General features: G+C 42.9%; 1 protein-coding gene across 2 annotated transcripts in view; it reads right to left on the reverse strand.

The window, feature by feature from the left end:
* Nucleotides 1-25,910, reverse strand: part of PKNOX2 (PBX/knotted 1 homeobox 2) — a 475,342-nt gene that overhangs the window by 401,080 nt on the left and 48,352 nt on the right. For both annotated transcript variants that reach the window (XM_060786950.2, XM_060786949.2), the window contains exon 2: nucleotides 18,530-18,598. The gene's annotated coding sequence lies outside the window, so the exon portion shown is untranslated. The remainder of the gene's footprint in view (nucleotides 1-18,529; nucleotides 18,599-25,910) is intronic.

The following is a 25,910-nucleotide window of genomic DNA, read 5'->3' on the forward strand; positions in this document are numbered from 1 at the left end:
AGATATTAGCGGTATACAAATGTACCAAATAAATAAATAAATAAATAAATACATAGACAATAAAATATACAACATTATCAATAAGACAACACACAGTTAAAAACAGTGGGAAGGCCAAATGTAGAGTTAAAATTGGAAATAATGCTGGGACATGGACGAAAAGGTGATAGTGGTGTTTGTGGAAGGGCAAATGAGCAGACCTAAAGAAATGTAAAGTGCTTTGGAGGACAAAGTGCTATGGGATCATTATTCCGGGAAGGCACACTGGAACAGCCACGTCTTCAAGCTCCTCCTGAAGACTGCCAGAGTTGGGGCCTATCTGATGTCTTTAGGGAGTGAGTTCCAGAGTCGAGGGGCCACCACCGAAAAGGCCCTCTCTCTCGTCCCCACCAATATTGTATAATATTTGTATATTTGTATAATATTTGCATATTTGGAGAAAGAAATGCTACCACTTGGCCATGGAAAGTCAGCTGAGAGGTTGTGACCTTAGACCAGTGTTTCTCAACCTTGGGGACAGGACCCCTGAGGGGGGTCACAAGGGGGTTTCAGAGGGGTTGCCATAGACCACCAGAAAACATATATTTCTGATGGTCCTTGGAATCCCTTTGGCAGAGAAGGCTGAAGATCTCTCTAACTGCCCTTCTCTTCCTTTTTTGAAAACAGACAGAGAATATTTCCACCAAAAGCTTTCCTCCGTTGTCACTGGCCAGCCTCTCAGCCGGTCTTTCAGCCAAGGGGAGGGTTGTTTCTGAGACTCCAAGTGGGGAGAGGAGAGAAGGTGTACGTGGTGCATGGTAGTGTGGTGCGCATGTGAAGGCGAGGAAGAGCATGTGAGGTTGGAGGGAGGCTCGCACCAGCAAGTCCCTTCAAGGTGTATGGGGTTTCTGTGTGGGAAGTTTGGCCCAATTCTATCGTTGGTGGGATTCAGAATGCTCTTTGATTGTGGGTGAACTATAAATCCCAGCAACTACAACTCCCAAATGTCAAGGTCTATTTTTCCCAAGTTCCACTAGTGTTCACATTTGGGCATATTGAGTATTTGTGCAAAGTTTGGTCTAGATCCATCATTGTTTGAGTCCATAGTGCTCTCTGGATGTAAGTGAACTACAACTCCAAAACTCAAGGTCAATGCCCACCAAACCCTTCCAATATTTTCTGTTGGTGAACTATAAATCCCAGCAACTACAACTCCCAAATATCAAGGTCTATTTTCCCCAAACTCCACCAATGTTCCCATTTAGGCATATTGAGTATTCATGCCATATTTGTTTCAGATCCGTCATTGTCTGAGTCCACAGTGCTCCCTGGATGTAGGTGAACTACAACTCCAAAACTCAAGGTCAATGCCCACCAAACCCTTCCAGTATTTTCTATTGGTCATGGGAGTTCTCTGTGCCAAATTTGGTTCAATACCATCATTGGCCAAGTTCAGAATGCTCTTTGATTGATAAATCCCAACAACTACAACTCCCAAATGATTAAATCGACCCCCATCCCCAACCCCACCAGTATTCAAATTCACTTGTATCGGGTAATTGTGCCAAATTTGGTCCAGTGAATGAAAATACATCCTACATATCAGATATTTGCATTACGATTCATAACAGTAGCAAAATTACAGTTATTTATTTATTTACTGTATTTGTATACAGACTTTCTCTGCCCGTAGGTAACTAAAGGCGGTTAACAGGGTAAAATTCAATGCTTACAATATCATAAATACAATTAAAAACGTAACATATAATAGAAACTAAACAAATCAAGAAATATAAATTCATGGTGTCTCTTTCTCAAAAACCTTGTCTGGTCTCATCATCGTCATTCCATTTTCCTGTGACTGTTGCTCTGTATTTGGAAACGCTTGTTCAAAAAGTCACGTCTTGACTTTTTTCCGGAATGTTAAAAGGGAGGTGGCTGATCTAATATGTATAGGGAGGGCGTTCCATAGCCGAGGAGCCACTACCGAGAAGGCTCTGTCTCTCATCTTCGCCAAACGTACTTGTGACGAAGGAGGTAACGAGAGCAGGGCCTCCCCAGATGATCTTAAGATCCTAGATGGTTCATAAGGGGAGATACGTTCGGACATATAAGTTGGGCCAGAACCAGGTCTCAGCGGTGGCCGGGAGAGCTTTTGCACAATTAAAACTTGTGCACCAGTTGCACCTGTTCCTTGGGAAGTCTGATCTGGCCACAGTGGTCCACGCTCTTGTTACATCCCGAATAGACTACTGCAACGCACTCTACGTGGGGTTGCCCTTGAAGACGGTTCGGAAACTTCAACTGGTCCAGCGAGCGGCAGCCAGACTGCTCACTGGGGCGACATACAGAGAGCACACCACCCCTCTGCTGTGTCAGCTCCACTGGCTGCCAGTTCAGTTCCGAGCCCAATTCAAGGTGCTGGTTTTAACCTACAAAACCCTGTACGGTTCTGGTCCAGCTTATCTGTCCGCACGTATCTCCCTCTACGTCCCACCACGGAATTTAAGATCATCTGAGGGGGCCCTGCTCTCGACTCCACCGTTTTCCCAAGCGAGGCTGGTGGGGACGAGGAGCAGGGCCTTCTCAGTGGTGGCCCTTCACCTGTGGAACTCGCTCCCAGTGGAGATCAGGGCGTCGACATCACTCCTGTCCTTCAGGAGGAAGGTAAAGACATGGTTGTGGGACCAGGCCTTCAGGCAATCTGCTAACTAGGTAAGGACAACCAGACAAATAAGACCGGCAGGACTGATAAATGTGGAAGGAAACTCTGAACTAAGAGATAGCGAACATTGACCGGCAATAAGGAGTAATTGGTTTATATCGATCGGTTTGTATGATTTTTTTATTGGTTTTATTGTTTTTAGTGAGTATAGATGTAATGTATTGATAGTTAATTTGCGTTATTTTGTTTTATTGCTGCTGTATGTTACGGACATCAAATTGTGCCTTGGTTGTGTAAGCCGCCCTGAGTCCCCTTCGGGGTGAGAAGGGCGGGGTAAAAGTAAACCAAATAAATAAATAAATAAATAAACCATTTAGGGCTTTATAGTTATGAAGTAGCAACAAAAATAATTTTATGGTTGGGGTTCCCCATGACATGAGAAATTGTATTAAGGGCTCGCAGCATTAGGAAGGTTGAGAAACACTGCCTTAGTCATATCTATGCAGCCTCAGAAGAAGGCAGCAGCAAACCTCCTCCGAACAAATCTTGTCATGAAAATCTTAGGGTTGCCTTGCGTTAGAAATGACTTAAGAGTGGATGGCAAACTACAAGGTCTCTGCTGCTCTCTTTTCTCTCAGTCTCGATCTTCAAGTCTATATTGGAACAGATAGTGCTTCAAACATAAGACCGTGCTTTAGCAGCCCTTCAAATAGAAGGCTATTTTTCTGAAGTACTCTACACACACACACTTCACCTCTGGAGTCTTAACATACAAATTCCTCAAGTCATCAACAGCTTCAAACTGAGAGATAATATTTATGGAATTTACTCTGGGATGAGTCACAAGAAGAGATTATGAATCTTCTGAGGTTAGCAAGCGAGGAGAGACATAGATGGGGCTCTTTATGAACCACAACTGTCTTAAGATCGTAGGGAAAACGTGCATTTATTGCACGAACTCTCATCTTCTTCTCCAATCCTCCACTAAATGGATTAATTAAATTAATACAAAGACTGTCTTGTTGGGAGCTCCAGTCTCCTAAAGCCAGCCAGGCAAACAGGAAACAAAGGGTTTAATTCTGTCTGGTTTCATGAAGGGTGCTGTATGTCATGGCCAGGAGCTGGAATCCAGCCAGTTTCTTGGGCCAGCAGCAACGGGGCCGTTCGCCAGACCCCCTCCGCTCCCCACAAATTAAAGAATAAATATATCCAAGCAGGCTCATGCACTCTGACACACACACAAATGAGCCAGCGAAGGAAGGCAGCCTGTGAACCAGCTCCAAATACCAGCACAGCAGGAAACTGGCAAAGCAGATGCAGAGAAATATCAGAGAGCACTGAAAGACAAACAAACAGATGCAAAGCAATGTGCTGGGAAAGGAAGAATGCGGGTTCCGCACCCCATACTAATCCCACATCAGAATTGTATTGGCCACTTATACAATGACACATCCAGTCGGCCAAAGCACATTGCAAACGACACCTCCAATTATTAAACTTGCGGCACAGCAAAACCGGCTGCAGTGCTCCAGGAGGACCTAACCTTAAGCCACTTTGATGGATTCACTGGAAGACCTCTCATTTGGAACAACTCTGGTTCCTACCCCCGTGGCCCCAAAATGGAAAGTTCGGATGGATGTTTATTTTGATCTATATACTGTGGTTTAGATTATTTGGAGTTAGAGTACATCTCTCCATCATGCAGGTCACTTGACAAAGCCGTGTGTGTGTGTGTGTAGTTAGGGGTTATTAGAACTAGTAGGAACTGAGGGCCATTCTAACAAGAAACTGCCTTCTACTATGGATCCATATAGTTCAGTGTTGTCTACAAAGATTAGAGATAACAAGGGCTCCTTCTGCCACTCACAGCGACTGGCATCATGTCCTCCCAGAAACACCCTCTCAGAGTTCTTCACTCCCCATTCCCTTCCCTATATCTATCTATACACATGATAAATGTGAAAAATGTGTATGTGGTGGAGGGGTCCAGTTACATAGACAGCCTCCGGACTCCACAAACAAGCTATAGCCATCAATTGGGGGCCCCTCACCCCAGCACCAACTGCAGTTCTGGGCCAGAGTGAAGAGAGGGGGGGTCAGAAGACAGTTGTCTCCTGTGCTATGCTAATAATATAGTATAATATAATGTAATGTAATATATCGTATATACATATAATATTTATAATATATTTATAACAGGTTAATAACTGGGGCGGCATACAGGGAAAATACAACTCCCATGTTACGCCAGCTCCGGGGAGGCCCTGCTTTCCGTCCCGCCATTGTCACAGGCGCAATTGGTGGGGACGAGAGACAGGGCCTTCTCGGTGATTGCTCCCCGGCTATGGAACTCCCTTCCTGTTGAGATCAGGTCGGCCCCCTCCCTCCTGTCCTTCAGAAGGATGGTCAAAACTTGGCTGTGGGACCAAACTTTCCGGACAGGGCAATAAAACAGCAATATGAAAGATTACCAGGCTAATTAGATTTGATGCAGATGACCAGGACAGTTTTAAATGGTGTATTTTAATATTGAGATAAATATTTTTAATGTTTATGTATGCGTATATGAATTTTTGTCCAAGCATTGAATGTTTGCCGTAGATATGCTGTGCTCCACCCTGAGTCCCCTTTGGGGTGAGAAGGGCGGAATATAAATATTTTAAATAAATAAATAAAATAAAATATTATAATGCAATACAATATAATACTAATACTAATAATATATTATAATTATATATTGCGAGGAGGTTATGGTTACTCCATAATTTCGTAGGGTTTCTCGAGGCAAGGAATGCTCAGATATGGTTTTGTCAATTCCCTCCTCTGAAATATAGCCTACAGCACCTGGTACTTATTGGTGATTTCCCATCCAAGTGCCAAGCAAGGCTGACCCTACTCAGTTTCCAAGATTAGATGTGGTGTATTCCGGGTATTAAGGATATTTAGACCCACTCCAAGTCAGTGGGGCCATGAATCTATTCTGGATTTCAATCCAAGCTTCAAAGGAGCTTTCCGAGAGGCGAGCTCTATTTGGGGAATGGGATCATAGCCATAAATATTTCCTTTAGAGTACCCAGTACTTTGGCTAATGGCGCTCCATGCACACAGAGACCTTAGGAAGGCCACTTCTTGTATGACACACATCCAGCCCACAACTCATTTTTACCTAACCCAGGATTTCAGACATGAGTGTGAAATCAACCCATTCCTATATATACTGAATGTAAAATAACCCCTGCTGATGCAGCAGATTAAGATGCTGAGCTGCTGAACCTGCTGACCAAAAGGTTGGCAGTTTGAATCCGGGGAGCAGAGCGAGTTCCTGCTTGTAGGCCCAGCTCCTGCCAACCTAGCAGTTCAAAAACATACAAATGTGAGTAGATCAATAGGTACCACTCTGGCAGGAAGCTAATGGCGCTCCATGCAGTCATACCAGCGACATGACCTTGGAGGTGTCTATGGCCAACGCCGGCTCTTCAGCTTAAAAATGGAGATGAGCACCAACCCCCAAAGTTGGACACGACTAGACTTCATGTCAGGGGAAAACCTTTACCTTATCCTATTATTATTCAGAAACCTGGAGGCACTGCAGGTTAAACTGCTGAGCTGCTGAACCTGCTGACCGAAAGGTTGGCAGTTCAAATCTGGGGAGCAGGGTGATTTCCCACTGTTATCCCCAGCGTCTGCCAACCTAGCAGTTCGAAAACATGCAAATGTGAGTAGATCAATAAGTACTGCTTTTGCAAGAAGGTAATGGCACTCCATGCAGTCATGCTGGCCATATGACCTTGGAGACGTCTACAGACAATGCCAGCTCTTCAGTTTAGAAATGGAGGTGAGCACCCCCCCCCCCCCCGAGTCAGACACGACTAGACTTCATGTCAGGGGGAAACATTTACCTTTACGTAAAATATACAATATCCCCCACATTGATTGACTAACCAATTTTAAAACATGTTTGGATTATTTGAATACAACTAATTCAGGTCATATTCATGCCACAGAATTATATCGATATCATTCCACTTTAGGTGCTATAGCTCCATCCTTGGGATTTGTAGTTTAGTGGTCTTTGGCAAAGAATTCTAAATAATTCCTCAAATGGGAATCCTAGGATTCCATAAGATGGAGCCATTGTTGTTGAATTGACACCAAAATGTTACCATTGTGCATTGTAAAAAAAGAAGACCTCAGGAAGGGCTCCACTTTCCTCTCCCTTTTCTAAAACCTTTTCTGCAGCAACAATACAGGCAGGAGTTTGAAAGACAAGAAGACCTTTCCTGAACTGTTCATTCATGTGCAAATGAATGCAGATTTCAAAAAGCAAGCAATAGTCAATAATAAGTATCACTGCTTCTGTCTCCCTCCATGATGTGAAGTGCTACACTACATCTGAAGAATTGTTTCCATCTCTATACACCTCCCTCCCTGGACCACAATATAGTTATTTCGGGGGTCTTTTCTCTGCTTGTGCTTAATGCATGAATCAATGTTAGTGACTGTCTACTAAGGAAAGAGCCTTTTCATTGGTGGCATCCATCCTACGCTATCAATATATTTATTTCAAACTAATTTATTGCTTTGTTGATTTTGGATACGACTGTTCCTCAGTTTCTATTTTATATGTTGTTGTATTAACCCTTCCTATGGTTTCGGTGTGCACAGCGGGTTAAACTGCTGAGCTGCTGAACTCATTGACCGAAAGGTTGGCAGTTCGAATCCGGGGAATGGGGTGAGCTCCTGCTGTTAGCCCCAGCTTCTGCCAACCTAGCAGTTCGTAAACATGCAAGTGTTATTGGAAATAAGTGCACCATAACCTTATTGCATAGAATTAATGGTGCGTGCATGCGTGTGTGTGTGATTTTATATATATATATATATAGAGAGAGAGAGAGAGGCAACATTAAATATATACACACATATACACACACACATACACACACACACACATATATATATACATATATATATATATATACATATATATACACACACACACACATACACACACACAGAGGAGCCCCCGGTGGCACAGTGGGTTAAAGCGCTGAGCTGCTGAGCTTGTTGACCAAAAGGTCGCAGGTTCGAATCCAAGGAGCGGTGTGAGCTTCCGCTGTCAGCCCCAGCTTCTGCCAACCTAGCAGTTCAAAAACATGCAAATGTGAGTAGATCAATAGATACCCCTCCGGCGGGAAGGTAACAGCGCTCCATGCAGTCATGCCGGCCACATGACCTTGGAGGTGTCTATGGACAACGCTGGCTGTTTGGCTTAGAAATTGAGATGAGCACCACACCCCAGAGTTGGACATGACTGGACTTAATGTCAGGGGAAAACCTTTACCTTTAACCTTATTGAAAGGGTAAAAGTGATGTAACATCCATTTGGCAAATGTGAATCTCCATGAACATTTGGAGATCAACTTTTGAAAACTACTATTCAAGAAAAGCATGACCTTGTTAGAAGTCAACTCTTTGAACAAGTGATATTCATAAGCACTAATGTAATGGCACATAGGTAACTCAGCAGTTAAACTGAAGAACCATGTCTTTAAACTGCCAAGGATAAAGACATGCCACTACAAAAATATATTGGGTAGCAGAGGATGGTTGTTTCTTTGAAGTAGAATCTGCAGTTGCAATTGCCCAAAAGATATACACTCCCTTAATACCTCTTATTCAAACATGCACTCAAGAGATAAAACAAAGTCTTCTTTGAAAAATAACATCTCAGGATTACTAACAAACTTCTCGCATATATTCACCATACAGACACATTTCTTATTTGGTTAGAGAAGTTGTAGTTTCTTCTCTGTGCTGAGTACTCAGGATATGATACTTAATCAACTGTCCATAGTCTTTAAGTATAGCTGTACTCACTACAGTCCGTATTTATTTATTTACGACATTTATATGCTGCCCTTCTCACCCCGAATTAATTAATATGCACACTGCACATATTTTATTTGTAGTGCAAAAAAACACTTAAAAACAATACAATAATTAAAATGAATAATTTAAACAAATATAAACTTATTAGTATTTCAATGGGAAGTGTGGGTCTGCTTTTGGCTGATGAGATAAGATTGTTGTTGTTGTTGTTGTTGTTGTTGTGTGCTTTCAAGTCATTTCAGACTTAGGTTGACCGTGAGCGAGGGCCGGGTAAATGACCTTGGAGGGCCGTATCTGGCCCTCGGGCCTTAGTTTGAGGACCCGTGCTTTTACCTTTATTATGCTCTCCAAAGCTAAAAAATATACATATTTGGCTGGAGTTACACTTTTAAAATGTACCTGTTTAGATTTCCATGCAAATTCAACTTAACAAACCTACATAGCTTGTTTGTTCGTAACTTGGGGATTGCCTGTATAGACAAGAAAACACAAAACCTGGAGAGAAATAACAAATTGTGCTTTCCCCCCACAACTGAATCAATGGGCAAAGTAATCATACTATTTTGCAGATAACATCCCTGGCAAGTAAACGAAACGCACACCGAAAATCTGTTCCCCGAGGCGGACTCTGCCTTATAGTGGACCAAGTTCTGGGGAAACAGAAGATGTACTGATCTCTGAGCAATGGCTGAGCAGGAAAACATATCCAAGAGCCACCTAAGGCACAACACAATCAATGCCTGCATTGTCAAGTCCATCAAGCAAACGCCAGCGGTGATTCCTCTGCTGTGCAATGTTCTCTAGCAGAAGTCTGAAACCACACATTTAGAGTGCGATTTGCTACAAATGGACAAAGTGGCAGGTACTGGCAGATAGCAGCAGGCATATCCTCCGACATTTGCGAGATGAGAAAAACATCAGCAAATTTATAACAAAGCAAGAACAGCTTCCCTTCCCATTATGTGGCAGCAAAAACCGAGCCATCCCCACCAAAGGATTTTGAAAGATGTACTCCTTAGAAAAATACAAGCATTCAACACTGGTCTACCACAAATCTAAAGGTCAAATAAGGTGTAGCACTAACTGAGTTAAAGAAACTAAGACAGTCATTTAATAGAAAATGGGGGTTGCATTTCCTTGGAATCAAGGCTAGAGAGAGGAGGGTGACTAAAATGGTCAAGGGTCTGGAGAACAAGCCCTATGAGGAGCGGCTTAAAGAGCTGGGCATGTTTAGCCTGTAGACAAGAAGGCTGAGAGGAGACATGATGGCACACTTGGCTCGAGAGCAGTACGCGTTTTGGAATCCTCATGGACAACAAGTTAAACATGCGCCAACAATGTCAGGCAGCAGCAAAGAAAGCTAATGGGATTTTGGCCTGCATAAATAGGAGTCTACTGCCTAGATCCAGGGAAGTCATGCTACCCATGCTCTATTCTGCCTTGGTGAGACCACACCTGGAATATTGTGTCCAATACTGGGCACCACAATTGAAGGGAAATGTTGACAAGCTAGAATGTGTCCAGAGGAGGGTGACTCAAATGATCAAGAGTCTGTGAGGAGCGGCTTACAGAACTGGGCATGTTTAGCCTGCATAAGAGAAGGCTGAGAGGAGACATGATGAGGGCCATGTATCAATATACATGTTCAGTAGTGGAACTCTCTGCCCCAGAGTATGGTGGAGGCTCCTTCTTTGGAGGCTTTTAAACAGAGGCTGGGTGGCCATCTGTCGGGGGTGCTTTGAATGCGATTTTCCTACTTCTTGGCCCATAAGGTCTCTTCCAAATGGTTTCCACTGCACAGAAGTCAGCCAACTGGAGCTTTCCCAAGCAAAGAGCAATTCATGATGAACACTCCTTCCGCCATGCATAAACCTCCTATCAGCATAGATAAATGGAGATAAAATTGCTTCAGCTAACATGCTTATGAGAATTTAACTGGTTTATACTTCTGAAAACCAAATGGAATTGAATCCAGATTTTTGAACAAAATTTCAATTAACCGCTTCCATATCAATGGTGCAGTGAATTTATTCTGGATTATAAAAAATATTCTAAAGTATTTCCATTGCACTGAACAGCAGATTGAGGAATGTTCCCCTACAATGAGAGGGAGAGCACCAACTACAATGGCGCCTTGTGTCTTGTGGGGACCCAACACCCAAAGCCATTTGACCAACCCCATGAACCAATTGTCTTTCTTACATCTTTGTTATTGTTGTTGTTCATTCGTTCAGTCGTTTCCGACTCTTCATGACTTCATGGACCAGCCCACGCCAGACCTCCCTGTCGGCTATCACCACCCCCAGCTCCTTCAAGGTCAATCCAGTCACTTCAAGGATGCCATCCATCCATTTTGCCCTTGGTCGGCCCCTCTTCCTTTTTCCTTCCATTTTCCCCAGCATAATTGTCTTCTCTAAGCTTTCCTTTCTTCTCATGATGTGGCCAAAGTACTTCATCTTGGTCTCTACTATCCGTCCCTCCAATGAGCAATCAGGCTTTATTTCTTGAAGTATGGACTGGTTGGATCTTCTCGCTGTCCAAGGCACTCTCGGCACTTTCCTCCAACACCACAGTTCAAAAGCATCTATCTTCCTTCACTCAGCCTTCCCTATGGTCCAGCTCTCACATCCGTCACATTCTTACATCTGCATGATACAAAAATACATCCATTTCCCTCATCTCCACAAGTCACGCCTACGACGGGGACGGGAGCATGAAAGGAGGGCCTCCCCTGAAGATCGAAGGAATCATGTAGGTTCGTAGAAGGAAATGTGGTCACGGTGGGTCCCAAACCATTCAGGGCTTTGTAGATGATAACCTGCACCTTGAATTGGGACTGGAAAATAAACGGCATCCAGTGGAACTCCTTAAACAGTGGGGTAGACCACTCCCTGTAATTCGCTCTGATTAACAGTATAGCTGCTGATCATCTCTGTCACACTTAAAATGGGACCACTGAAAAAGATGTGGGAGCCATTTGTCTAAGCTTTTGACTTACAAAAATAAGGAAAAACTTCTTCTTTCTTTCAAATCTTTATATCCTATCTTTTTTAAAACTCCAAAGTGGCAATACATGATTGTTTACATGTAGCAACACATTACCAAGACGATTTCATAGGGTCATTAATGGTGGGGTTGAGTACCGAATCAGTCCAGTCCTTTGGGCTTGGATGTTGCTGCCTGAAAAGTTATCAGGGAGTAGGAGAAATTGACTTTCAAACATTCTGAAAAAAATAAAATAAAAGCAAACCTGAACTGACCCTGCAATGCAGGTGCAACTTCTCTAGAGCTCACACAAGGAGCTGACTTTGTTTTCACTTCTAAAAATAAAGGGTTGGTGACTATCAAGGAGATCAAACTGGGACAGTCTTTCCTCCTCCCTGACTCACAGCACAGAGTGACTCCCGTCCCCTACAGAGACAGCCTCCTGGCAGAATCCTAGCAATTGACTTAAGCCTAAAATGAAAAGGCCCCCCGTCTGCAAAGACAGCGTGTGTACAGTCTTCGTCTCTCTTCCATTTGCAGTAATCGGCCTGCCCTCCGAAGAGAGAGCACTCTGCCTTGTGCCAAATTTTGCAACAATACCCACGACCGGCTCTGCAGAAGGAAACTCCCACTTGAGCTGAGCCTTCCAAACTCCTTGCGGCACACTGGGACCTCGACTTGACAAGTGAAGATCATAGACCAGAGATTATGCACTAAGCCCCTCTAAGGGTACAATTAATTCTGAGTGAAAAGGCTGCTGTAATTCACACAGAGATAAGAGCAGATTTCCCCAGTAATATCAACCTGTAAAAAAAAGAGAAGAAGAATACTGCCTCTCTGTAACAAAACCCAAACATAAATTGTTACGGGACAACAATACAATGACCTACCTTGAGCTAACCTTGGCTACTTTCCAGGTGTTCTACCAGCTTGGCAACTAAGCCAGATTGTTCACTTAAATACCCCCTAGTGAAACGGCTTTATTGGGAGCTTTTAGCATACATTATTCCCTTAGGAGTCTCCAATTTTGAGATGTTTGACTTTAGTGCCAGGGGAGGACGGGATGGGGATAGAGAGAGAAAAAGTAAATCACTGGTCTGGCTGCGTTCCTGTTTTAAAAACATTGAAGCTACCAGCAGTGGAGGATGGAGAGAGGGATTATTCAGCATGACGCAAAGTGGCTCTGGAAGCAGGAAGGTGGCAATGGGAAATGTCTTGAAGGAACAATGGGATTGATGTGCAAAGTCTTGCAGCAAAAAGAGCCTTTCTGAATGTAGAGATCATAGAATCAAAGAGTTGGAAGAGACCTCATGGGCCATCCAGTCCAACCCCCTGCCAAGAAGCAGGAATATTGCATTCAAATCACCCCTCTCCTCATGATGGAATACCCACCCAAAGTTGGGAACCCACTGCTAAAGAAATGTACCCCCCAATATCACAGAGATGAAAATTGGAACACTGTGACATCTTGACCTAGCCTTTTCTCCCTCCTCTGTTTCATTTCCTTGTTTTGTTCTCTCTTTGGTGTGTACCATTTGTGCTTAGTTTTAGGGGTGGAGCTTAAAACCCCCTAGAGAAGGGGTCCACAAACTTTTTAAACAGAGGGCCAGATCTCAGTCCCTTAAACTGTTGGAGAGCCGGATTATAATTTTAAAAAAACATGAATTAATTCCTATGCACACTACACATATCTTATTTGTACTGCAAAACACTTTAAAACAGTACAATAATTAAAATGAAGAACAATTTTGACAAATAAAACTTATTAGTATTTCAATGGTAAGTGTGGGCCTGCTTTTGGCTGATGAGATAGAGATTGCTGTTGTTGTGTGCTTTCATGGAATCATAGAATCATAGAATCAAAGAGTTGGAAGAGACCTCATGGGCCATCCAGTCCAACCCCATTCTGCCAAGAAGCAGGAATATTGCATTCAAAGCACCCCTGACAGATGGCCATCCAGTCTCTGTTTAAAAGCCTCCAAAGAAGGAGCCTCCACCACACTCCAGGGCAGAGAGTTCCACTGCTAAACAGTTCTCAAGTCAGGAAGTTCTTCCTCATGTTCAGATGGAATCTCCTTTCTTGTAGTTTGAAGCCATTGTTTCGCATCCTAGTCTCCAAGGAAGCAGAAAACAAGCTTGCTCCCTCCTCCCTGTGGCTTCCTTTCACATATTTATACATGGCTATCATATCTCCTCTCAGCCTTCGCTTCTTCAGGCTAAACATGCCCAGCTCCTTAAGCCACTCCTCATAGGGCTTGTTCTCCAGATCCTTGATCATTTTAGACGCCCTCCTCTGGACACATTCCAGCTTGTCAATATCTCTCTTGAATTGTGGTGCCCAGAATTGCACACAATATTCCAGGTGTGGTCTAACCAGAGCAGAATAGAGGGGTAGCATTACTTCCTTAGATCTAGACACTATGCTCCTATTGATGCAGGCCAAAATCCCATTGGCTTTTTTTGCCGCCACATCACATTGTTGGCTCATGTTTAACTTGTTGTCCACGAGGACTCCAAGATCTTTTTCACACGTACTGCTCTTGAGCGAGGCATTGTCCCCCATTTTGTATCTTTGCATTTCGTTTTTCGTGCCAAAGTGGAGCATCTTGCATTTGTCACTGTTGAACTTCATTTCAAGTCATTTCAGACTTAGGTTGAGATAAATGACCTTGGAGGGCCGTATCCGGCCCCCAGGGCCTTAGTTTGAGGACCCCTGCCCTAGAGGCCTGGATCAGTTGTTTTAGCCCAGGGGTCCTCAAACATTTTAAACAAAGGACCAGGTTACAGTCCCTCAAACAGTTGGAGGGCCGGATTATATTTTGGAAAAAAAATGAATGAATTCCTAAGAACACTGCGCAGATCTTATTTGTAGTGCAAAAAACACTTTAAAACAATACAATAAGTAAAATGAAGAACAAGTTTAACAAATATACTCTTAGTATTTCAATAGGAAGTGTGGGCCTGCTTTTGGCTGATGTGATAGGATTGTTGTTGCTGCTGCTGTGCGCTTTCAAGTCTTTCAGACTCAGGTTGACCCTGAGCGAGGGCCGGGTAAATGACCTTAGAAGGCCAGATTCGGCCCTCGGGCCTTAGTTTGAGGACCCCTGGTTTAGGCCTTCTGCCTCAGAACTTGTCTGAAAGGCTGTTCCCTCCTTTTTAGTCTGTGCCAGAGTTTTAGAAGAGAAGGCCAGAAATTGTCTGGGTTTCTTGGCCTGGTAATCTAAACAGGCATTCTATACTGCGTATATACATTGTATTCATACCATCATTACAGTATTTGCCACATAGCCGCCATTATAGTATATTATTATTATTATTATTATTATTATTATTATTATTAACTTTATTTGTACTCAGCAAGCATCTCCCGAAGGACTCGATGCGGCTTACACAGGCCGAAGCCTCAAAACACAATACAATAGAAAACATAACACAACAATAGCAAAGCAAATCAAAACAATAAGCAAAATAACGACAATGGCAGTACATCAAGACATTATTAAAAACTGGTTCGGCCGGCGCAATGGGGTACAAGGGTTAAAAGTGCTGAAATGGCAGGAGGCACGTAGGATTAAAAGTGCGGTGTGCAGCGACGATTAGTTATGCTAAGGTGCTACTAGGACTTGGGGTGGGGATTCCTAGTCTGAGAAGGCACAACGGAACAGCCAAGTATATACCTTATAGACCTTTATAGCTGTATATACCTCACAGTCACCATAGCTGGTACTATACCTTCAGCACAGCTAGTACTGATCATCATGGCAGTGTATTTAATTATACCAATATAGCTTGTACCTTTATCGTTTTAGTTCTGTTTTATATTATTAGCCAAGTACCTTACTGAAGACAATATGTTTATTACCAGTGTAACCAAATTCAATCAACAAACTTTGTCTTTGTAATATTTTATTTTGATTCGCCTTTCAAGAGCTCTCACTGAAGTTAACTTTGTATTTTGTTCCCAGTAAACTTATTTGGTTAACTTTAATCCTGTCTCAAGAGTCTTTATTTTTAAAAAACTGAAGTACATCAGAGGGTATACCAATAGCCATTAGGAATAGCCAGACATATAGTTTTCCTTCTACCCTGGTGTGCCATCACAGACAATTTGGCCAAGCAACCTAAAGTGTTGTCACAATGACAAAAACAATTAATGAGGGAGAAGCAAAAAATGGCTGCAGCAGTTTGCTTTTGCCTGAAAGAGATGGACATGTTTAGCATGAAGAAGAGAAAGCTGAGAGGAGACATGATGAGAGCCATGTATAAATATGTGAAGGGAAGTCATAGGGAGGAGTGAGCAAGCTTGTCTTCTACTGCCCTAGAGACCAGGACATGGAACAGTTGCTTCAGACTACAGGAAAGGAGATTCCACCTAAACGTTAGGAAGAACTTCCTGACTGTGAAAGCTGTTCAGCAGTGGAACTCTCTGCCCCGGAGTGTGGTGGTGTGATGGCATCCCTCAACCAGGAGCTCCAGGTCCTGAAATAGCTTCCTTTTATGCTTTGGCTCAGATTTAAGATTACCATATTGCACCAATGTAATGCGCACCCAAATGTTGGGAATTTAGCCACAAAAAGGTGAGCATTGCATTCGAGTAAATATAGTCCTATCATACCTAATTTACATTGCTTTCCTCTACTTCCATTAGCCTCATGGAGATGACTTATTTGCCATACTGCCTTGCATCCAAATCCATGGGAAATAGTGTGTGGCCCCACAGATGTTGCGGGACTGCAACTTCTGCCAGCCTTAAGGGAAGCTTTTGTGATCCTCGGGGCTACATCTTCACCCCTCAAAGTACAAGATCCTCAAGAATTAATCATTAAAGCACACTAAAGACAAATTGAGAATGCAATTAACCTTCGTTAATTAAGTAGATGTGTTCCTAGACATTACATCTTTAATAGAACATCTGGCACCAGAGGCAGAAATAACTGAATGAATAGGGATACGTTATTATACCACCAAAAAAAGAAAAAAAGGAGTAGTTCACCAAATGTCGTGAAAAGATCCAGAAAAAATATTCTGTGCAGAAATATATGCTGGGTTTTAGAGAGAAAATGATACTTTTGTGCCCTCCCCTGCCCAAATACACAAACACCAAAAATACACTAGGTTGTTCAAAATACTGCAGAAAAATACTTGTTTTCACCCAAAGCAGGTCCACTTTTGCAGAAAAGCCAAAAACCAAGTAGTTGCCCAAGCCACTCATAGAATCATAGAATCAAAGAGTTGGAAGAGACCTCATGGGCCATCCAGTCCAACCCCCTGCCAAGAAGCAGGAATATTGCATTCAAATCACCCCTGACAGATGGCCATCCAGCCTCTGTTTAAAAGCTTCCAAGGAAGGAGCCTCCACCACACTCTGGGGCAGAGAGTTCCACTCTTCCCATATGGCCTCTGTTCCATGCACCATCATTCCCTTTAAGCCACGCGTTTGAGAAGCAGGTATCTGTCTGACTTTTCTTCTCACTCTTACTGCTATTACCAACACTGCTTTTACATCCTTTCATCACCACCACTACAACTGGCTTTTCTCCTTCCACTGGCACCGTTCCTTTTTGCATCTAAACACCTTCGCAGAAGCATATGAGAAGCTCGGCCTGTTATTGAACATCAAGAAAACCAAAGTGCTCTTCCAGCAGTCACCAGCCAATCCCTCTCAAATGCCAAAAATACGGCTTAATGGTGTAACATTAGAAAATGTTGACCATTTCTGCTACCTTGGCAGCCACCTCTCCACAAAAGTCAACATTGACACTGAAATACAACACCACCTGAGCTCTGCGAGTGCAGCATTTTTCCAAATGAAGCAGAGAGTGTTTGAGGACCGGGACATCCATACCAATATCAAGGTGCTTGTTTATAAAGCTATTGTCCTCTCAACTCTGTATTACGCCTGCAAGATGTCGACAGTCTACAGACATCACATGCAACACCTGGAACAATTCCATCAGTGTTGCCTCCAAAAAATCCTGCAAATCTCTTGGGAAGACAAGCGGACAAATGTCAGTGTGCTGGAAGAAGTAAAGACCACCAGCATTGAAGCGATGATCCTCTGCCATCAACTCCGCTGGACCGGCCACGTTGTCCGGATGCCCGACCACCGTCTCCCAAAGCAGTTGCTCTACTCCGAACTAAAGAACGGAAAATGGAATGTTGGTGGGCAGGAAAAGAGATTTAAAGATGGGCTTAAAGCCAACCTTAAAAACTCTAGCATAGAGACTGAGAACTGGGAAGCCCTGGCCCTTGAGCGCTCCAGCTGGAGGTCAGCTGTGGCCAGCAGTGCTGTAGAATTTGAAGAGGCACGAATGGAGGGCGAAAGAGAGAAATGTGCCAAGAGGAAGGCACGTCAAGTCAACCCTGACTGGGAACACCTTCCACCAATGCCCTCACTGAAGATCAAGAATAGGGCTCCACAGTCACCTACGTACCCACCTCCAATACACCGATCTTGGAAGACAATCCTACTCGAACAACGAGGGATCACCTAGTAAAGTAAGCATCCACAAACATAGTCACACCTTTGGAAGCCACAAAAGGATCTTGCACTTAGACAACAAGTCCCTGAATTACAGAAGTGCAGCGGGATTTTGGGAAGTAAGGTCCATAAAAGCATTTCTTCAAAGGTCTTCTAGCCTTTCAGGGCCAACGTTAGCTCTGTTCAGTTCTACTCAATGAAATGTTTATTGAGCTTGAAGGAAAGGTCAAAGTCAGGTTGAATCTACACTGCCATATAATCCAGTTCGAAGTAGATAATCTGGGATCAAAAGCTGTCTTATATGGCAGTGTAGAAGAGGCCAGAGACTCTCTGCTTCAGCCTGTCACCTCCTACACACCAAAGGTGATGGAAGGAGAGGTTGAAGGGCATGGCGATGCTTAGCTCTTCTTTAAAGTGAATCTCTTCAGATAAGGACTTGACCAGATCATGGAGACCTCCAACCGAACCAATTGGAAATGCAACTGTTATTTTGACAGGATAACTGAAGATTAAATGAAGAATTAACTTACCAATGACAATGCTTTATGCTTCTTTTTTCCGACTAGTCCTGGAAGCAATAGCATCCATGTTTTGCAATGCTGCAAAAAAAAAAGAAGAAAAATCAAATTAGGTTAGAGCATGACTTTCAACATGCTGTTGCCTTTCCTTTCTCACACATAGATACCAAGAAAGCATGAAAAGGCTCCCTAATTTACATATAATTTGCATACTGTAATCGACACATAGAAGTGCAAATTTAGAACATAGCACATCTCATCATAGGGTTGACCAGATGAGCTTTGTGCCTGCTGAATATCATATTGTACACAGGCAACTCCAAGTTGACTCCTTCCTTCCCTTTTTGTGTATAATTATATTTAAACTAAATCAGGATTAGACCACAGTGGTTCCCAACCTTTTTTTTGACCAGGGACCACTTGAACAGGGACCACTTTGGCCAGGGACCACTTGACCAGCGACCATTCTCCAACATTAGTACCAAAAGGGTGACGAACCAGTTTTTGGTCAAATTCATATTTGGTTTGGTTATTTGGGGAACTGATTCAGAAAATTGCACGGGATAGACCACATCAAGTCTAGTTTCTGGTACAGAATATATGTCATCCAGTAGTTGCCTTCTGCTCGCCCAGAAAAACCATATTTAATCATCTAGAGTTGATGTAGTAGTAGTAATCTTTCCAGGGTGGTCAGCCTCTCCCCTCCCGACATTCCCATTGCCTCGGCACTATAAGAGGGTTTTGCGAGACCAGTCACTCTCGTTGCTGCGTGGTTTTGAGGCAACGGTGTACTAATGATGAGGCCGCTATGCTGTCACACGCTGGGCCTGTAATAATTGTCTTTTGAACAGGATGTGCACTTTGTGCCCAGCGAGAAGCCAGGGTGTCTTGATAGAGAGGCCCTAAAGATTTTCCTCTGGAAGAGTCTTTAGAGGCTTGAAAGGTTTAACAAAGTCCTTTATTATTGAACAAATTAAACAAATACTTCTTCAATCTTCAACGACAATCATACAAATGACTGGTGGCTTTCTTTACCTTGTCCACAAGGGACAAGGTTTGGTTTGGTTCTGATACGATAAATAAATAAAAATAAATCTGCTTTGAATTGGATTATATAGCACGGTAGACTCATATAATCCAGTTCAAAGCAGATAATCTGGAATCAGAAACTGGACTGTATGACAATGTAGATCCGGGTTGGAAAATGTGGTCCTCTGGGTTGTGTTGGACTCTAAATCCCATCAGCCTGAGCCAGCTCTGTTAATGGCCAGAGTGATTGCAGTGAAGTGCAATAACATCCAGAAGAAAGAGGTAAGAAAAGAAATCTTCCCTTCTAACAAGTTTTGCAGGAAACATCAACATCCAAACGAGAGGGGAAAATAACAGCTTGAAACAATTAAAAATATATACATATAAACTTCACCACAAAAAGAGACCGAACAACTACACAGAGCTTTTATATACTGCATAAATTAGGAAGCAACGTTTTTCGTTTTCACAGGCCGAGGTACTGTATTTGCTTTCTCCTTTTTCAGATTTATTGCTCAGGAGCATTAAAATGTCTAAAACAGTTTACATACACCACCACAGTGGGAATTTGCTTGGGGATAAGGAAGCTTGTAATTGCAATTCTAAAACTAGCCCTATAAGCTTCAAGTAGTGTTTAAAAAACATTTTAAGGATTTTATAAAGCTATAAAGTGCCTTCCAACTAACCTAAATGTAATATATCTTTAAAGAGAAAGAGAGACTAATCTCCCAACAAACTGGAGACGGGGGAATCACACACTACTGATCATTATAATGCAAGGTGCTCATAAATAATACTACTGAAATGAAATATAATTTTTGAAGGGATTAAGGGAATTATCTCCAAAATAAAGAAAGAAAGGGAATGAATTTCAGCTTGTTGGGTGGTTCTTAAGAGCTAGTTTCCAGAAAACGTACAGAACATGTGTATAGTAATCCTATAGGTAGATTTGGGAAGCTATCCACTTCATTTTCAGTAGGCTGTCATGGTCACAGTTCTTAAGGACATGCAATAAACAGAAATCAGGCCCATAAATGAAAGAGTATGTACTTTGTCACCAAGGATCACACTCACACAAACACACATACTCCAACCATCCTGATTTGATAGGGGCAGTCCTGATCAAATCTTTGTCTTAGTCCCCTTCTACATTGCCATATAAAATCCAGATTATCTGCTTTGAACTGGGTTATTAGACAGTGTAGACCGGGAATTGACAAACTTAAGGCCTCCAGATGTTTTGGACATCAACTCTCACAATTCCGGCTGTTAGGAGTTGTGAGAGTTGAGGTCCAAAACACAAGGAGGGCCAAAATTTGCCCATGCCTTGTGAAGACTCATATAATCCAGTTCAAAGCGGATAATATGAATTATCTGATTTGTGTGCCGTCCGCCCAGACGATATAAATAATAATCTCTATTTATTTATTTAGCAATTTTGTATACCGGTCTTCTCCCCTCTATCGGGGGACTCGGGCCGGTTTCCAACAATAAAATCACAAAACAATCATTAAAAACATCATATAACATATTCAATTAAAACGTTATAACAGCAAAATGCAATCACATCATAACAATGGTCAGTCGTCATAGTGAATTCGTTGTCCATCATTCATCGTCATCTATCCGATCACAGAAATATTGATTCACTCGTTGAAAACCAAACCCCATAGCCAGGTTTTCATCCATTTCCTGAACGACAGAATGAAGGGGGCAGTTCTGATCTCCAGTGGGAGAGAGTTCCAGAGTCGAGGGGCCACCACTGAGAAGGCCCTGTCCCTCATCCCCACCAGACGTGCCTGAGAGGCCGGTGGGACCGAGAGCAGGGCCCCTCTAGACGATCTTAACAACCTAGATGGTTCATAGAGGAGAATACGTTCGGACAGGTAAACTGGGCTGGAGTCGTTTAGGGCTTTATAGGTTAACACCAGCACTTTGAATTGTGCTCGGAAGCTAATTGGCAGCCAGTGGAGCTGGCGCGACAGAGGAGTAGTATGCTCCCTGTACCCTGCTCATGTTAGCATTCTGGCTGCCGCACGTTGGACTAGTTGGCGCTTCCGGGCAGTCTTCATAGGCAACCCCACGTAGAGTGCGTTGCAGTAATCTAAACGGGATGTAACCAAAGCGTGGACCACCGTGGCCAAGTCAGACTTCCCAAGGTACGGGCGCAGCTGGCGCACGGGTTTTAATTGTGCAAAAGCTCCCCTGACCACCGCTGAAACCTGGGGCTCCAGGCTCAGCGATGAGTCCAGGATCACTCCCAAACTATGCCTGAACGAACTGCAGGTGTCTATATTGAGAAGCTTGAGATACTCAGCAACTGAGACTATTACTGGTTTAAACATAAAAAAGGGTATTTATTTATGCAAAGTCCTTGAAAACTTGGCACAGTTCATCAAAGTTGCAAACCAACTGTCAATAGATGAAACTACAAAAATATTCTTTCCTTTCTTTAGTTACAGAGGTAACTCTTTTCTCCAGATGGCAGATAAGTTTCTGGAATCTGTTGTGGTTTAGAAAGAAAAGGTTTAGATGGCAGATAAGTTTCTGGAATCTGTTGTGGTTTAGAAAAAGGCAGGTTTTTCCCTATCTATAACTTAAAGTTCGTTCTGGAGACAAAGCAGTGAAGACTCTATCTCTATAATAACTATATAACTCAATCTTCTTAATTAAGCTTATCTAACTATAATATCTCAATACAGCTCAATACACAATATACTATCTATATTAACTCAATATAGCTTAATACTTACCTATAATGTATAGTTTTTGTAATGGTTTTCCCAGAGCTAACTGTTTAGCCATCAGCACATCTAAGTCTTTCCTCTAACTGAAAAGGCAGGGGAGAATCTAAAATGGAGACCTTTCCCTGGGAGAAAAGGCGGTCTCTAACTCAAAGAGCTGCTCTCTAAGCCAATAGTTGCAAAGAGGCCTGCAGACTCTGATACTATTAACTTTCAGAACTCTTGCAAAGCTGCAGCAGCCCTGGGAGAAAATGCAAGAGGAAGCAACCTCAAGCAACTATAAAGTAAGGCAAATCAGGCTCCTGGGAGACGGAACAATTTGATAATCTAGATCAGGGGTCCTCAAACTTTTTAAACAGAGGGCCAGGTCACAGTCCCTCAAACTGTTGGAGGGCCGGATTATAATTTGAAAAAAAACATGAATGGATTCCTATGCACACTGCACATATCTTTATTTGTAGTGCAAAAAACACTTTAAAACAATACAATAATTAAAATGAATAACCATTTTAACAAATATAAACTTATTAGTATTTCAATGGGGAGTGTGGGCCTGCTTTTGGCTGATGAAATAGGATTGTTGTTGTTATTGTGTGCTTTCAAGTCGTTTCAGAGTTAGGTTGACCCTGAGCAAGGGCCGGGTAAATGACCTTCAAGGGCCATATCCGGCCCTTGGGTCTTAATTTGAGAACCCCTGATCTAGATTATATGGCAGTATACATCCAGCCTCATTTTAAAAAAGGCTCCAGTTCTTTTTTCTCCACTTTCCCCTTTTTGCATCAACTTCCTTCCTTCCAAAACACCTGGAGGGCCGAAGTTTGTACATGCCTGGTGTAGACTCATATAATCCAGTTCAAAGCAGATAATGTGGATTATCTGATTTGATAATCTGGATTATATGGCAGTGTAAATCCAGACTCATTTTAAAAAATGTTCCAGTCCTTTTTCCTCCACTTTCCTCTTTTTGCATCAACTTCCTTCCTTCCATTGGTGCGAACTGAAATCAAAGTGGAAAGTAGTGATGAGTCCAGGATCACACCCAATCTGCAAACCTGTGACTTCAGTGGGTGTGTAACCCCATCTAACACAGGCTGTAACCCTATGCCCGGTTTGGCCTTATGATTGACCAGGAGTACCACTGTCTTGTCTGGATTATGCATATAAAACAAGGTACCCAGTCATATGAACATCAGATGCAATGCTATCAACAAAGTTCTGCCAGCAAAGCAACAGTGGACATATGGACACATATGAAATTCTTACTCTAGAGGAGGCACTCAGCTGTAGGCACTGGCAAGCACCCACGCTTTCTGGGTCTGCATGCCCCACACACACTCTCTTTCCAAGGACAGTCTGTGTGTGGTGTTCAGGCCCAGAAAGCAAAGCGCCTGCCAGTGCCTGCACCCGAGCGCCTCCTCTAGAGTAGAAAGAAACAGCAGGTAAAAAGAAAGTGCATGGGAAGGGGAGCGTGGGAAGCCCCCCAACCATTATGGGCTGATAGGAAACACATCTTTTGGCACCCAAGAGCAAAAATAGATATCTGCCTTCCTGATTTCAGGAGGCTCCCATAAAACCGCATCAGAGCCCCCACCGAAAGCTGGGATGTGAAATGGGTCAAGGTTTACCCCAACTGCACAACCTTTGTTTCTAGTAAATCTAATGGGGATTTTGGTCCAAAACAACTGGAGAACACTGGGCTGCTTATCTTGGCCTAGAATGCCATTCAGCTCTCCTGCTGTCCAGAGTTTTCCCTTCCCCCTCAAAAATTCAAATTCCCAGTTTCACATCCTTCCCAAAACACCCACCTATTTTCCTGACAGCAGGAAGATGCCTAGAAAGACTTAAGCTCTAAATCATTTTAAATCCTTAATTCCAAAAGATGCAGCTAACTTCTCACATTAATACTCGAGCAGGAAATAATTATAGGACAGTTTCCTGAATTTGGATGACGTTTTTTATTAAAAAAATGATATATTTTTAGTGTTGTAGTTCAGCGTGATGGCGAGTAGCGTTACGTTCCTTTTACTGGTAGAAGGGAGAAGAGGTCTGTGCAGGAGTTAGAGGAGGAACAACAGCAGAAGCGCATTAGGGAAATAATCATGGCCCCAAGTGATTCTGAGACGTTTGAGGGCTTCTCCCATTGTGCAATGGGGGATGGGGAGGAAAGCAAGGGAGTAAAGAGGGCTACTCGCAATCCGGAGTCCAATGAGGAGTTCAGAGAAAGCGCATCCGGGAAATACTTAGTGCTCCTACAGAGGACGAGGATTTCATGGGGTTTGAAAGGAGTGATGGGTCTGGGAGTGATATGGGAGAGGAGGATGAGCTGGACTGGACCCGTGTTCAACAGATTAGGGACATTTGTAACCAACCCATTCCAGTGATGAATTTGAGGGGTTCACAGGAGATTGGCAACCGGGGAGCACTTGGCAAGATCTAAGTCTTGGCAGACGCTGGCAGAGGTGGAGAGATGGGCGCTCGGGTTCAGCTGCGGGGATGGAAGCAGCTGAGACCGATGAGGAAAGAGTGGGGAGCTCATCATCCTCTAATGAGGAGCTGTAGGATAAAAGTGGGTTCAGAATGTATGGCTCTTTGCAGAAGGCAAAGTGTCTTTATGGGACATAAATCTTTGTTACTGACAATTCTCGAGCTTGGGTCCTTGGGCGACAGCTTCCTGTGTTCCTGTGATTCCTGCATTCTGGTCTTTACATTACTCAACGACTTGACCATGGACCGGTTTGACTATCGCTTTTGGACTTTAAAACATTTCTAACTTCATGTTTGAACATTGCATCGTTTTGGGACTCCGTTTTCCATCTTCTTTGACTGTGTTTTTGAACTGTGTGAACTTTAAGGCAGATTGTATTGTCGAAGGCTTTCATGGCCGGAATCCATGGGTTGTTGTAGGTTTTTCCGGGCTATATGGCCATGTTCTGGAGGCAATTTTTCTCCTGACGTTTCGCCTGCATCTATGGCAAGCATCCTCAGAGGTAATGAGGTCTGTTGGAACTGGGAAAAATGGGTTTATATATCTGTGGAATGACCAGGGTGAGACAAAGGACTTTTGCTTGCTGGGGCTAGCTGTGAATGTTTCAGCTGATCACCTTGATTAGCATTCAATGGCTTGGAAGTGCCTGGGGGGAATCTTTTGTTGAGAGTGATTTCATGTGCCTGTTTGTTTGTTTGTTTGTTAAGGCAGATTGCTGAACTTTGTGTTTAACCCGGATTAAACAGCGTTATAATCCGGGTTATATTTTTGTTGCTGTTATCGCTTCGTTTTTGATGCCAAATTACTACTCTGACTCTCTGCACTGAAGTTAAGTGCTTTGAAAGACTATTTTTGTATAATAAAGCTGTGTTTGAACTCTTTATCTTGTGTTTGGCTCTACTTAAGGCTTCTGGGTCTTGACATTTGTACCTTTTGTAGTTATGATGAGGCACAAAACTACTTACTTGGTAAAAATGGTCAAAAGTTTCCATAAATTAATATTTAATGGATTTTTTTTAAAAAAAACACCAACAGATTGCACAATTACCAATTTTTAAAATTAGATTTAACAACTTCTTCCTCAATTTCTATTTTAATAGTACAAAGCATCACATTGTGACTGGGGAAAATGAGA

Source organism: Anolis sagrei, chromosome 7 (genome assembly GCF_037176765.1).
Source record: "Anolis sagrei isolate rAnoSag1 chromosome 7, rAnoSag1.mat, whole genome shotgun sequence".
In the NCBI taxonomy this organism is placed as follows: Eukaryota; Metazoa; Chordata; class Lepidosauria; order Squamata; family Dactyloidae; genus Anolis; species Anolis sagrei.